This window comes from Anas platyrhynchos, chromosome 1, assembly GCF_047663525.1.
Source record: "Anas platyrhynchos isolate ZD024472 breed Pekin duck chromosome 1, IASCAAS_PekinDuck_T2T, whole genome shotgun sequence".
NCBI classification, from domain to species: Eukaryota; Metazoa; Chordata; class Aves; order Anseriformes; family Anatidae; genus Anas; species Anas platyrhynchos.
In genome coordinates, this window is record NC_092587.1 from 100159198 (window position 1) to 100172910 (window position 13713).

Genomic DNA, 13713 nt, shown 5'->3' on the forward strand with positions numbered 1-13713 from the left:
GATGTCTCTGTCCCAGATTGACTTCATAAGGTTAGAAAAATGATCAGTAATTCAATGTGGCATGTTAAATTCAGTGTGTCAATGCAGGTTGATTGAGCAATTAATATTGTGTATCCTTGAGTACTGCAAATGTTTCAGTAAATACATTATCATTTGCTATATGTAAAAGGTGGAAAAAAATTGTAATGAATGTTGGAGTAGAAAACTTATGTTCAGAATGCTTACAGTCTGGTGTACTTACAATGCTAGTTAAGCAAATACAGTGATAAATGAGTTTTCTAAATTTCAGTTTTGAGAGAAAGACAAGAGTTGGGAAGAGAAGCCTCAAGTGAGGTAGGAGGAAGGGGGCAGGGGGTGTCTCTTTTCAGAACACCTGGAGAAAGCACTCTGGGTGCCTCTGTGCTTCCCTGGGTCTTTCAATAAATCTATTGTTTTCTTCTGAAAACTAAGATGACAAAGCAACATGCTGCCTTTTCAACGCTTTGCTTACCTTAAGGAAAAGGAAACACCTAAAAATAAATAATAATGTATCAGGGGTACACATGGAATTGGAAAACTGTGCTCTCAAAGATATGCTTGAATTTCTCTTTGAAGATCTAGAATGATATTTGACTACCCCACTGTTGGAGTATCACTTACATTCTGTATGTGAAAGATTGTTACTGAGAAGTTTTGTTTCCACTGATCGATCACTGCTTGTGACTTTCTCCTGATGCTATTAACACAGGATAATTCTGTGTCCTTATTACAGACATCTATGAGAAACCATTGGAAAAGTCCTGGAAGTAATTATCCTAATTTTCCATGTTTTTGGACATTAAATTTTCACTGACAGCCCAGTATAGGCAAGCAGTGACATATGAAAACTTAAGTGTGAACAGTAAAACTTTGCACATAAATTAATTTTCTAATAATACAGATCATTGGTATATTCTTTTCTACTGTCTGTTTCAGTTTTCTGTGCAGCTTTTGCAAGTAATCTCTGGGGTTTCATTTGCCCATCTGGAATGGAAGACTTAACCTAGAAAGGAAAAACTTAGCACGCTTCACTGAAAATGAGCATGACAGTGATTAACATTCCGCTTTAGGGAATGAACACTCTGGAAGGACAGTTTGTTTAATAATAATAGTATTGTTTTATAGTAATTGTTTTGATACTTCTGCTGTATCTAAATCCTTTCCTTTCAAAGCACGTAGGGAGTAGCATCATACTATAGTTGCACTTTGTTCTGCCCAATTCCTGTTGTTGATGGAGATTTTAGTACTGAGACTGGACAGTGCTGGTAAGAAAATGGTACGGGATTTTAGGAAATCACAAAAGTTACTAATTCTCTAATTCTTTTTGTGCTATGCTTTAATAAGGTCACAGTTTCCTCCTCCACTGGCAAGCTTCCATGAAGGTGTTAACGTAGATAATACACATCTGATTGTCTGAGATTTAATGACATTTTAAGAAAAAGTCCAAAGCATTCACAGTATCTGCCTGTATTAGTAGAAGTTACTTAAGTCACTTTTCTACTGGCAATATTGGTTCATACACAAGTATTTTTGTTTGTAATTGTAATGATACTGAAATACAACATGCATATAATATTAATGTAGTTCAAAACAGAAGAAAAATTTGGAAAAATATTTGGAGTCAAAGATATTTGCCTACTCTAATGTGAGGATTCAAAACAAAAATAAATACCCTACATCTGACTAAACTAGGTTCTTTATTGTCAATTCAACTACTACAAAGAACAAAAAGTCCTAAGGTTTGTTTATTTCCTAAATTGCTAAACAAGGACTAATAGAAGTTAAGACTTCTAAAATACTACAGGGATCTTCTGATCACACTTTGTGAATAAATTCACCACTGTTGTCATCCACTGGACAATGTCTAACTTGAACATTAAAAACTCTCATATATTTCCCATAAATACTAGCTGTACTGTTCTGTTTGTACGTTGCTTCATTTTCCATCCTGTCCTTGAAGAAAAGCTATCGGCAACTGTAGTAGTTCATTTCCTTGAATTTTTCTTTCCTATTCTCTTGCTCGTTGTCTCTACCCTGCAATTATGGAAAACCCTGCAGGACATGTTGAAGAGCTGTGCAGTTCTTCAGTGAGCTTGTTTCCATTTTCTCTCCTTATCTTGTGGTTCATCTGTGTCTACCTAAATTCAGACAAGGAATGGTAACTGCTTTATTACCTAGAATAGACGTAAGATCTAGCCTAAAGGGCCTTAAATAGCACTGTAGATCCTTGGGATCCGTTATAGCACAAATATTTACTGTTTTATGCCACTAAAATCGTGCTTTGCAGTTTGCAAACAATCATTTTCTTGCTTCCTTCTTCATTTAAAATAGGCTTAAACTTGAATCTATTGATTTAAATGGAGATTAATCCCAACATGAATCTCTAGTACTGTTTTCTGTGGCTTTTCTATAGTAAAACAACTGTTAATTAGGGCTCCAGAGACCAAGTCTCTCTCTCCCTGAAAAACAACAGTTTTTTTTCACTTAGAAGCAAGGAAATGATTTTCATTAACTACAGAAATTTGCAGTCACAATCGTTGAATGATGGTGTTACTGTTTGGGATGACATTTATCTCTGTTTCACTAATATCAAATCAATCTGAAAAGCTTCCTTTTCTTCCCACTCATCAGTTCACTTACAAAGTAGTTTATTTATATTTAGAGTTCTTTTTATTTTTTATGTTTTTTATGCTCTAAACAGTTTCTTCTCTAATGGTTTGGTACGAGAACTTGTTCTCTCTTTGGCCTTTAAAAAAAATGATATGCATCAGTTATTCTTCCAAATGAGTATTCTGCAGAAAGAAACTTAGATTTTTGTAAGCTAAGGAATTTGATAATAAAAAACATTTATTAGGCAAAAAAAAAAAAAAAAAAATATTAACCAAGGAAAGAAATAGTGCAAAAGCTATATCAGTTGCACCAATTTCAGTCTGGGAGATGTGCATACTATTTGCTTTAAGAATGCTAAGTTAAAATTTGAAATAAAAAGATCGGAACATAACCTACAGTATAAATTGGGATGTCATTTAAGGCAAAATGTATCTTTTTCTGATTCAAAACCTAAAATACTACTTTTCTTGCAAACTACTCTGGTTAAAAAGAAATTGTATTCAGAACAAGGATATTCATTTTAAACCAAAGGGGTTATTTTCTTTTTCTTAGAGATGTTGCAAACAAGTGACTCTGAATTTTATTTTTTCTGTTTACTTTCTTACAATTATTGCTGTTGTGCCTTGGTTTCAGTGATCATTGTGATTTTTTTGATCATAAGTTAGAAAATGGCCTTGCAAGAGCAAATACTTGTTAAACTAGCTCCATACAGTCAACTCCTGTTAATGAACAGTCTTAAAATGCTCAGCTAGTGAAGGATAGGGAGTTTGAAGTCATCCTTCTTAGTATGCTTAGGTGGCATACCTGGCAAATGTGCTTTCTGTGTTGCCAGTTCTACCAGGTGTTTTAATTTCATGGCAGTCTGACAGAAACAATTAAAATCATAGAATCATCTAAGTTGGAAAAGACCCTTAAGATCAAGCAAGGTGCAGAATAAGGGTGTTATCTGAGGTTTTACCTACAACTCGGCATAGACTTCTTGTCTGCCTGCAGTGTTGTTCCACAGTACACCATATGCCCCCACTCAAAACTTAGGGAGTAGAAGTGGAGAATCCAGCTTTTTAAAATAGGCTTCCTTAATTGCTTTGAGTCTCTTCTGGAAGGTCTTCTAGATGTACAAATTGTTAATATATTTGTTCATTTACAGTTCAGTAAAATAAGCTTCACTTCAACATACACTCAAAATGCATTAGAGATTAGTACAAAAGCAATTAAAGAGGAAGACTGTCTCAGAATGTAACACAAACACATACGCACATGTCCATTTTTCCTTCTGTTCCAACTTCTCTTCACAAAGTGTGTCCAAATACTAGAAATTGGTTGTGGTAATAGATTCCATTTCCTACTTGAGAGGGTAGGGAATAGGTAGGCTCCATACCTGTGCGTATCTCTTTTAAAGATGGAAATAAAATGGCTTCTTTCATACACGTGGTGATTAGTTATTGTCTACACTGTGGTTTCTCAAGTTAGGAGCCTTGAAAAATAAACCTTCATAGTCAGCAACATCCTCAGAACTCAGAGTTAACAGCTGCTCCGACATTTTTCATGGATTGAAATCTGGGTGTGATTTTTCCAGGGCAGGAGGGAGTCCTCTGAATTGAGGACTCTCAATGTCTTGTGTGACTTTTTTTTTTTTTCTTTTTCTTTTTCTCAGAGCAACGCTGACGTGTCAAGCAATGCTGATGTTTCCTTAGTTTACGTCTACTTCTTGGGTCTTCATAGTATCAGATATTCAAGTATTATGAGTGGATATGTAGTAAATCAAACCATTCTAATTGGGTTATAAGGTTGGATTTTTTTTTTTGAATGATGAGTAGTTTCCCTTTTTTTTTTTTTCTTTCTCTGCTGTTACGGAGACTTTATTTATTTATTTATTTATTAACCTAAGTTATTTGGGGAAATTATAGATTTTCTTGTATTATGCTTAGTGCCACCATTTAATCACAATAACACTGGTATTGTGACCTCTGCTAATGTCTCAAGCTTTGTTCTTAAGACTCCATCTGTTTCCTTGCATCTTGTGTAGTTTGTACAGCTCACAGTTCAGGTTTGTTACATCTCTGTCAACATGTGTGAGTGTATATAACCAGACCTACTGATACGATGGATTGTGTCACATGAAATCTTCTATATCTCTTTGTACAAAAGTCTTTGTTAGTGCTTTATTGTTCTGAAGAATGATCACAATAATAAGCTTGTGTATGTTACAACTTGGCATGTTTAGCAGTGATTTTCAGAAGAATTTCTCTAGTTAAGCATGAAAAATTATAATTTACAGAAATTATGACAAAATCATGATGTTATCGAAAGCATTTTCTACATCTTCTGGATTTTTGATTCTGCAGGACATAGCTGTTCCTTTGTCCTCTCATAATTGTTTTTTCCTCCTTTTGTAGCTATGAAGTTCAGGAAAATTTCAGTAAATGATAATTAGATTAAATATAGATGGCATTGATTTGTTTCACTTTGCTGTCTTTTATGAAAGAAATTAAATACTCAATAGTTAAATATAATCTAGTGGTTATAATGTCCTCACTAAATAGCCTTTTAAGTTTTCATTTTCTTCACCTTGATTCAAAATAAATTGAAAATCAACAAATCTACCTCGCTTTCAGATTCTTTTGCCTTTTTTATTGAATGTAACCACTGTAGTAAAATAACTGTCATAAAAGTATCTCAGGCTTGCAGGGAGTTGTGCATGTTAATGCACATAAGTATACATGAAAAACTGTTAATTAGACTTCAGATGTAACATCTACGAATGTTATAATTTTGTGGAGGATAAAATATGGCCTGTTAGTATCGAAGTGTGGTAATTCTTTGTAACTCTAATATATTGAAAACTGATTGTGTGTGTGTGTATATGCACGCAAATATTTGCTTGATGATTCATTGTGCAAGCAATTAAGTGTATTCTTCTCAGCCTTTCTATGCTGTAATTAACTTGGATCCAAGCAAAACGCTTTGAATGTTGTCTGTTTATGTATTCTTGAAGTGCTTTAAAATGTATTGTAATTATTATAAAAACTTAGATTCATTCTATGAACTTTCTATTAACAATTAGGGCTTTTGAGAGAGCTTCAATATAAGGTATGTAAAAATGCCTTTGTTTTTTCTCTGAAAAGGCATTATGAACAAAATCATCATACAATCTAGCTTGTTCCCTCTTCTGAATAGAGAGCACTCTTGGGGTTATGTATGTGTTTTTTATGTTCTTGTGAAGGTTAAGTCCATCACTGCCTGTGTTCAGAATGATAGATTGATTATACTTATCATAGATAACCCGTCAACTTCTGACACTCTTGGTTCTTGATCTGAAAACACTGTACCAAAACCAAATGGAAAAAAAAGATATATTTTCAGACTTTCATGTAATTAAGCTGATCTGTATGTAAGTTTGGAACCCGCCATCAAGGTCCCAGTTGAATCAGAAATGAATGTTTATCTTTTTGAGAGACTAGACTTGCTTTTTTTTCCCTCGGTGTTACCTTCTTCAACAAATTCATGTCAGAACATATAGTTTTCTAATAGGTTTTAGCTTCTTTGTCACAAAGCATAGGAGTTATGTTTATTTTCTAGTTTCTTGCCAGATGTCTGTAGAAACTGACGACTTGATAAAAAAAAAAAAAAAAAACAAACAAAAAAAACACACAATGGAGCTGCTAAATCTGTCTAAGACCATCACTGGAAGAATTTTGTTTAAGAGCAGGGAAAAAGGGTAAGAGTACTCAACCCAAACAGTGGCAAATAGATTGTTTATGAACTATTTGTGTCATCAGTAAGGATGACCATTCATTAAAGAATACGTGTTGTGAATTGTCTTGTACAATTCTCTCCTTATGAAAGGAACTGGATCTGCTAAAGAGCTGTTCTCGTATTAAAGATTCTCTTCTCTCCCTACTGCTCATTGTACTTGATACAATTTTGTTGCTGATAATTTGTAACTACTCATATTTTGTTTTACTTTTGTCTTTAAGTTATTTCTGAAACTCCAAACACACTACAAACAGGGATGTTTTACTTCTATTTTTTGCTGTCTGTGTACTCAGTCTGGAAAGGACTCAGGAACTGCACGGTTTAGATAAATTAATTCTACCAAAAAGCAAGGAATTTTTTTCCCAATTATGCTTCGTAGGCTGGCTTTTAAAGAGAGAGAGGTGGCATAAAATGCATTTGCCTTTACATTACAATCAAATAATTTAGCAACATGAAACTATAGTGAGCTGATATAACAGCACGTGTAAGAATCTGTTAATCAGCAACTCTGCACTTGGTGATGCATTGTTCTTTCTCAGACTGGTGTAAGGCAATGCATAGACAAATAAAATTAAACCGTATGTGTAGAAAGGAATTGTTATTTTGAGACATGACTGAGCAGATAACATTTCATATTAGTAAAGTCTGAGTACTAGTATATCCTTAGGCATACATTCCAATTTGGATTTTAATGTGTGCAGTTGTGGTAATTTGAAATAAGTTCATCTCAGTAGCATCACTAATTCATTAGATCAAGGTAGTTTAAGCTGGAATAACACCTTTGGTGGTGACACTGGAATAAAATCCCATGTCTTTGAGTTCAAGAACTTGTTTTCACAAGCCCTATTAGGATGAGATCTGCTCATTGTCTTAATTTTCTGAGGCCATCAATCTGACACTTACTCAGAAATTTACTAGAATATGAATTTAAACAGCATTGTAGTTGAATTTGCATTGATCGTCAAGGGGCAAGGTATTTTCTATGCAAATTTTAATAAGATGTAGTAAATTATGTGGTGGAAAGCATATTGAAACATCCCATATAAATTTTGACCTGTCTCTCGTATGTCTTTTGAGATCCTCAGTTTAAAATTTAAAACTGTGTAGGCATTAAGTGTCTCTAAAATTTATTATTGCAAGCATAGTCTTCATACTTTGATCTGGAGTACATTCCTGTTGTAATTTATTATAACCCTGTTGAAGTTTACAAAAAGAGAATTTGAAAGCACTCTAATCCGTTGGTGTCCTTTCATATGTCAAGAGACTTAATGAAAAATGCTTTAATATAGCAGTAGTCATGGAGAGGCAGCTATCTGTTGGTGTTGGAAGGAGGGAATGTGCAAGGTAGAAGGCAAACCAGAAAAATGTAGGGGTGGAAGAAAGCACACAGTCAGCCTGGTACTGTATTCGAGCTGCAAGGCTCAGTTAACCCAGGACAGCTGCTTTATCTTTCCTGCTATAAAAAAATACATTCTTGTACATAATTTAGGGCAAATGATTTCCATAGGCTCCAGAAATCATGAAAATACACTGAAAATTTGTTATTTTGGTTTAGTTTCAGAGATAAGTGAGGCAATCTTGTGTATGAATATAGAGCTGCTTTTAGTAAACATCTCAGGAAGGGAGATGAGGAATTTATAGTGGAGTAAATCAGAAAGGGATCTTAGGAAGACGATAAAATGGACTTTGGGTGAGCAGAAAATGAATTTTAAATGAATGTTGCTGTTTTTGGCGAATACAATACCTAGCTTTTGAGTTGGATTATCTTGTTGAATATAAAAGACTACATTCTATATATCTTAAGTAGAAGTAACTGCCAAGCTGGAAGACAAAGGTCTGACAGGCAAGGTCAGACAGGCAAGTTATTCCAATTGAATAGCTTCTTAACTAGCTTTTATTTTTTAGAGACTGTTGAAAAGGTAGTCTTTTAAGCCATTCCTGATTTCAGAGTCCATGACTACGAAACATTTCCCTTATGTTTATCATTTTTTAATTGAACCATTAATACCAAATGCTGCAGGATGGCATGGATCAACTTGATAGTTGTATTATACATGTAGGTAACTCTTAGCTCAGCCTAAGCTCACAAGCTTTGTCTTCACAGTGAAGACATGGCCATATTCCAAAATGTTATTGTGGAAAAAAGGAAATTGGAAGGAAGAAAATAGATCCGTTAGTGTGGAGTGTCGAATCATCATCATGCCGTCCATTTAAATTATACTCATTAAATTTGAAAAGTAAAAACTTCAGAATTGTGTCGTGTGATTCTTACTAATTGATGTGCACCCTGAAGTAAAAATACACCCCGCACCTCCCACCCACCCTTAGCGTAGACTTCTACATAGGTGTCCTTTGTGCATGTGCTCTCTCTAGGAGTCAGGGAATATGTGCATCTGACCTCTTAAAAACAAACAAACAAGACCTCAGCCTGAATCAAATGTTTGGTTTTGTTTGTTTTTTGAGGGGTGGTTATTTATTTCAGTTCATAATGGCTGTCACAGTCTTAGAAAGTGAGGATTTTAACATAATATTGCTTGTAGGAAAAGTGCAGAATTCTGAACATAGATGACTTCCTCTCTCATCATAGCTGGCATGCTGGATGTTTACAGATATCAAAACTCTATAAATGCATATGCCATTTTCAGTAGGTTTCCGTTCATATTGTTGTGCTTTTTTCCTGTGTTCTATTTATTCGTACTTAGGCATCTTTGCAGACCTCTTTCTAATTTGTGAAGAGAATTCTTTAAAAATCCTTTATTTTTTCAATGTATTTTAAAATGTTTTCTCTAATAATATTTCAATATTTTTTATTTTAGAGAAAGAAAAGTATACTCTAGCAAGCACTACTGAAAAACTTTTATATATAGCAATTGTATGTGTAAAATACTACTTCATCTTGTTTCTGAATTTTCTTTATCCTGATGGCCTTCCTTATATGAACTCTTATCTTAATACGTGTCATACTTGCAAACATCTCAGTACTAAAACGTTCATTCTGAAAAAGTAAAGGTGATCTAGAAGAAAGTGATGGAGGTGCTATTTGGCATAACTTCTATTCCTGCCTGCAGGTGCTTTTCTGAGGAGAAATTGGAAGATTAGCCAGTCCAATCACTTCAACTGAAGTGTGTATTTTTGTTTTAAGTTCCATTTTCTTTTTGGCTTTTTCATGAAGATTATTTCATTTTGTCTGATTTAATCCAAAGTTTTAGAAGCTATGCTTCAAGCTGTGCTTATGCCTTCTTGTTACATTTTAATATGACTATTCAAAGCCCATAAGTTGATGTTGATAATCATACTGGAATATTGACATGTTAATTTCAGTAGATATGAAAAGAACTGGTTTTATTTGTGCAGACTTCTCCAGTATGTGAACTTTGTTCTTATGGTTTCCAAAAAAAAAAAAAAAAAAAGCTCTAATGTTGTTACAGTGCTGGCTGTGAGTAGTCTTCGAAATTTAGTAAGCTATTAGTTGGTATGCTGTCTTCCTGCTTACGGGAAAGAAGGGCATCTCAATTAAAAAATGATGAAGCAGGGAGTCTCTTATGAAATATGAAGGCCATTTTAAATTGAGTTTAACTTTGATATTGCTGAAGTTTTTCAGATAAAATATAAAATTCCATTTTCTGTATTTACACTTTGCATTTATATTTGTAGGCCAACAGGACAGTGTTCTGGCATTTTTCATTTCCTGCATTAAAGTGGTGTTTGGTTTGTACGCTGCACATAGCAATACATGACTAAATCTATTGCTTTGTCTCTGAAACCTTACATACAGAAGAGAAGAAGGCATAGAAATAAAGCTGCTCTTCATTATAGCTGCTTTATTATATCATTTTGGTAATCTTCTTGATTCTTGGTGTTTTCTGTTATATGAAGACATTGAAAATACTGAAACAGGCACTCTTGAACTAGACAGAAAACAGCATGTTGTGTGTCCAAAGAAGGTCTTACGTTCCACTCCTTCAGTGCCTAACTGTACATATGGAAGTGTTTGTGCTAGAAGTACTTCTCCAGTATGGAATTCATGCAATATGTATAGAGAAAATTGTACTGTAGTTGTACTGTATCTTTCTTCCTGTAAGAAGATTTTTTTAATTTTCCACTTTGTATGGGGTTGATGTGAGCCATATCTGAGAGCTACCAAAAGGCTGGATCTAATGATATAAGATTTTCTTGGTTCTTTCCCCCCTAGCCACTCCCCATTTCCCACTTTCCAATGCAGTATCAGATTTTAAAAGAATTTCTGACTTTCTCATGATAAAATGTTCCCATTAAGATCTGAATAAGAAAACAAGTAGTGAAATAAGCTACCAGCGTTTTATGCCCATGTAAAAGACTGAAATGAAACAAAAGAGGAAGACTAAAGATATTGGTAACTTTTTTTTTTTGCAATCATGTATGTAATTTACCTTGTTTCAGAGAACTGTCTTCTCCCTTTATTAAAGAAGATCCATGTAAAGCATTTACCACCTTAGTAACATCATTTTTTTTAAATAAACAAGAAATGAAAAATCATCATTGAAAAGTGTTTCAGCTGTTCAAATCAAAATTTCTTTGTGTAAGTAATCTGTAATGGTTTCTTGTCTCTGTTTTGTGTTTTGCTTTTGTCACTTTGAATTTCTGTACAGCGTTGCTGGAGGGAGAGAGGAGAAATCATCTTAGTGTTTGTAAATATTTGGCTTTCTTCAAACAGCTTTAACACAACATTTTTCTGACATTGAAGCAAGCTTTTCTTCTGAAATCAAAGTTTACTTTTCCTTTGAACCAAAGAATCCTTGTCTTAGGGGCAGAAAAAGCATTACATTCTTCTTAATATGGTTGCAATACTTCTTCAGCTCGGGTCCTAAGAAAGCTGCATCACTTCTTTGTATGGAGAGCAATGATAGCATTGATATAGTACTTCAAACGCATACAAGTTTCAGTAAAATAGAATGATAATTTTGGAATACTGTTTTAAAATAGAATGGTCAATACATGCATACAGAATTTCTAGCAATTACTCTCTGGGGTAGGGAAAGGAGGAGTACCCCTTAAAACATCTTAAAACATTCTTCTAGTAAAAAATTGCTCAAGGAAAAGAGTTGGAGGTGGCTACTTAAATGAGTTTACATGTAGTATTTTATATAGCTAATTTAGAAGTATTTGTTTCAAAAAAAAAAAAAAAGAAGAAAAAGATTAAAAATTTACCATGTTTTAAGCAGCTGAAATGTAATTTAGATTTATAATCTGCACCCATTCTCATTTATCAATGTAAATATATTTGTATGTGTTAACTTGGTGTCACAGGGAAAACCTAAAATCATTAGTTACATATGTCTTGAAAGATTCTGGTGTTGTTACGCCTTCAGTCTTAGGGCTCAGCTAAGTGTGTTTCAAGTATAAGAGGAATACTGCCATCTGTGGATATAGCAAACTTAGAATTTCAAAACCTGAAGTAGCTGTAATTGGAAAATAGGGATGTATGATATACTGAAATGAAGACGGAATATTCACTGTGAATCTATGTTTCTTGGAAATGGATCTCATAGGTTTGCAGTGTTAGGCTATTCACCTATTTCCTAACTTCGTTTGAATGAAATTGTTTGGAAAAAAAAAATCACAAATATTAAGATAGATGATGAATCTCGCTTTATGATACCTTTCTTTCCTGTGGGAATAACTCCAGACAAGAAGCTCTTATTCTGATGTACAAAAACACTTGGTCTGAGTCAGCCCTTCCCCAGTTACACCATCCAAAATGTAAGTTCTTTCTCCTGCATGTACCACCTGGATGAAAAGAAAGAGTACCTGATCGGTTCCCTATGAAGTCTTCCAGACAGTTGTTTATAAGTATTTTTAACATTCTGAATTTGTGAAATGATCAGATAGAATTTTGTAAAGTAAAATGAAATTGAAAAACAACAGACAAACAACAACAACAACCTCAACACATGTGTTTTATCGTGTATATTTTGGTCACTTCGGGCAGGTCACTTTGCCCGTTCTTGTTCCCTTGATTACTAACTGAACTACGTACTCTGAGATTATCTTCTTGTCAATACAAATGCAGTTAGAGAGATCAAAATACATAGGTTCCACTTTTCTGCTGCCTTTTGGTAAGGACTAAAAGCTGGTACTGTGAGGTGATGTGGTGAATTCAGCAAGTTATTTATATTAAAAGTTTTTATACTTAGCTCTTCTGAGGCTTTTCTAAATAATATATATATTTTTAAAATTCCAGTAGTTTGAAGTCTAACAGGTAACCTCTGCTTCTGTCTGTGGATCCATGCTGCTCAGCTCCTATTCATGCACGTGTACCTCATGCTAGTGCTCGCAATGTATGTGCTGATGGCACATTTGGAGTTACGTATGTAATATGCCAATCATCAGAAAATGTTCATTCATAGATTACTGATTTCCTAGTTACTTGAACAAATTTCTGTGCTAAAACTGGTAGGTGAAGTATGGAATTGGCAGAAGCTCTGCCTAATGGCGCTCTGAGTACCTCTTAGATGCTCTTCATCAAAAGACAAAAAGGCAAATGGCCAAAATCTTGTCTCTAGTCCTTGTCCCTGTAGTAAGAATGATTACTTGAAAGAATTGGGATGGAATAATGCCACTTAATGCAATGCATCTTGCAGCTTTTCTGAGGTCTCTTAAAGTTGTTTCTTTAAGGTATTGCCTATTCAGAAGTACAAGGAGAGGAGCATATAAAAGATTAATAGATTAATATACAGAAAGGGCATGTTCTGCTACAACTGATGTTTTTAAGCAAGAATATGGTAACATTCAGTTATGATCCAGTTTGTTGATGACAACATTCCTTGTAAATTTTCCCACTTTATTTTGTTCTAAATTTTGATAAATATCCGGTTTTAGCTCGTTCTATAACTACGACAAGATTTTTTTCCTGTCTTCTTCCATTAAAAAAAAAAAAAAAAAAAGACGAATGACTGTCCTGTGAGGCTTTCTCTAATCTTAGAGATTTTGGATGGTATTATTTTATAAATCACTTGCTATTTGTAGCATAGGAACCATCAGTACCAGTTTTCTGCAGTGCACTCCTCTTTTTCTCTGAGGAGTGATGTTTCTCTTTGGCTTCCAAAGCTATTGCCTGCTGGGCAATTGCCTGATGGGCTGTACCTAAACCTGCTAAATTGCTTTTCGTCTTTCCTTTATTTTCTTCTTTCCTGTATTCTGTTTCCCCCGTCCATTTCTCAATTGTGCTGACACTGATTAAATGTACACGAGTCAAGCCTATCTTTAAATTACATTTGTAAATACAGCCTGTTTGTCAGGACACTTGTAGCGGTCTGCTGTAGCATCCTTGTTGCACTGCACGCCACCCCC

The 13713-nt window shown here is 34.3% G+C and overlaps 1 protein-coding gene across 3 annotated transcripts in view; it reads left to right on the forward strand.

Moving 5' to 3' along the window:
* The window catches only part of GBE1 (1,4-alpha-glucan branching enzyme 1), a 170614-nt gene that overhangs the window by 112736 nt on the left and 44165 nt on the right, over nt 1-13713 (forward strand). The gene's annotated exons all lie outside the window — the stretch shown is intronic.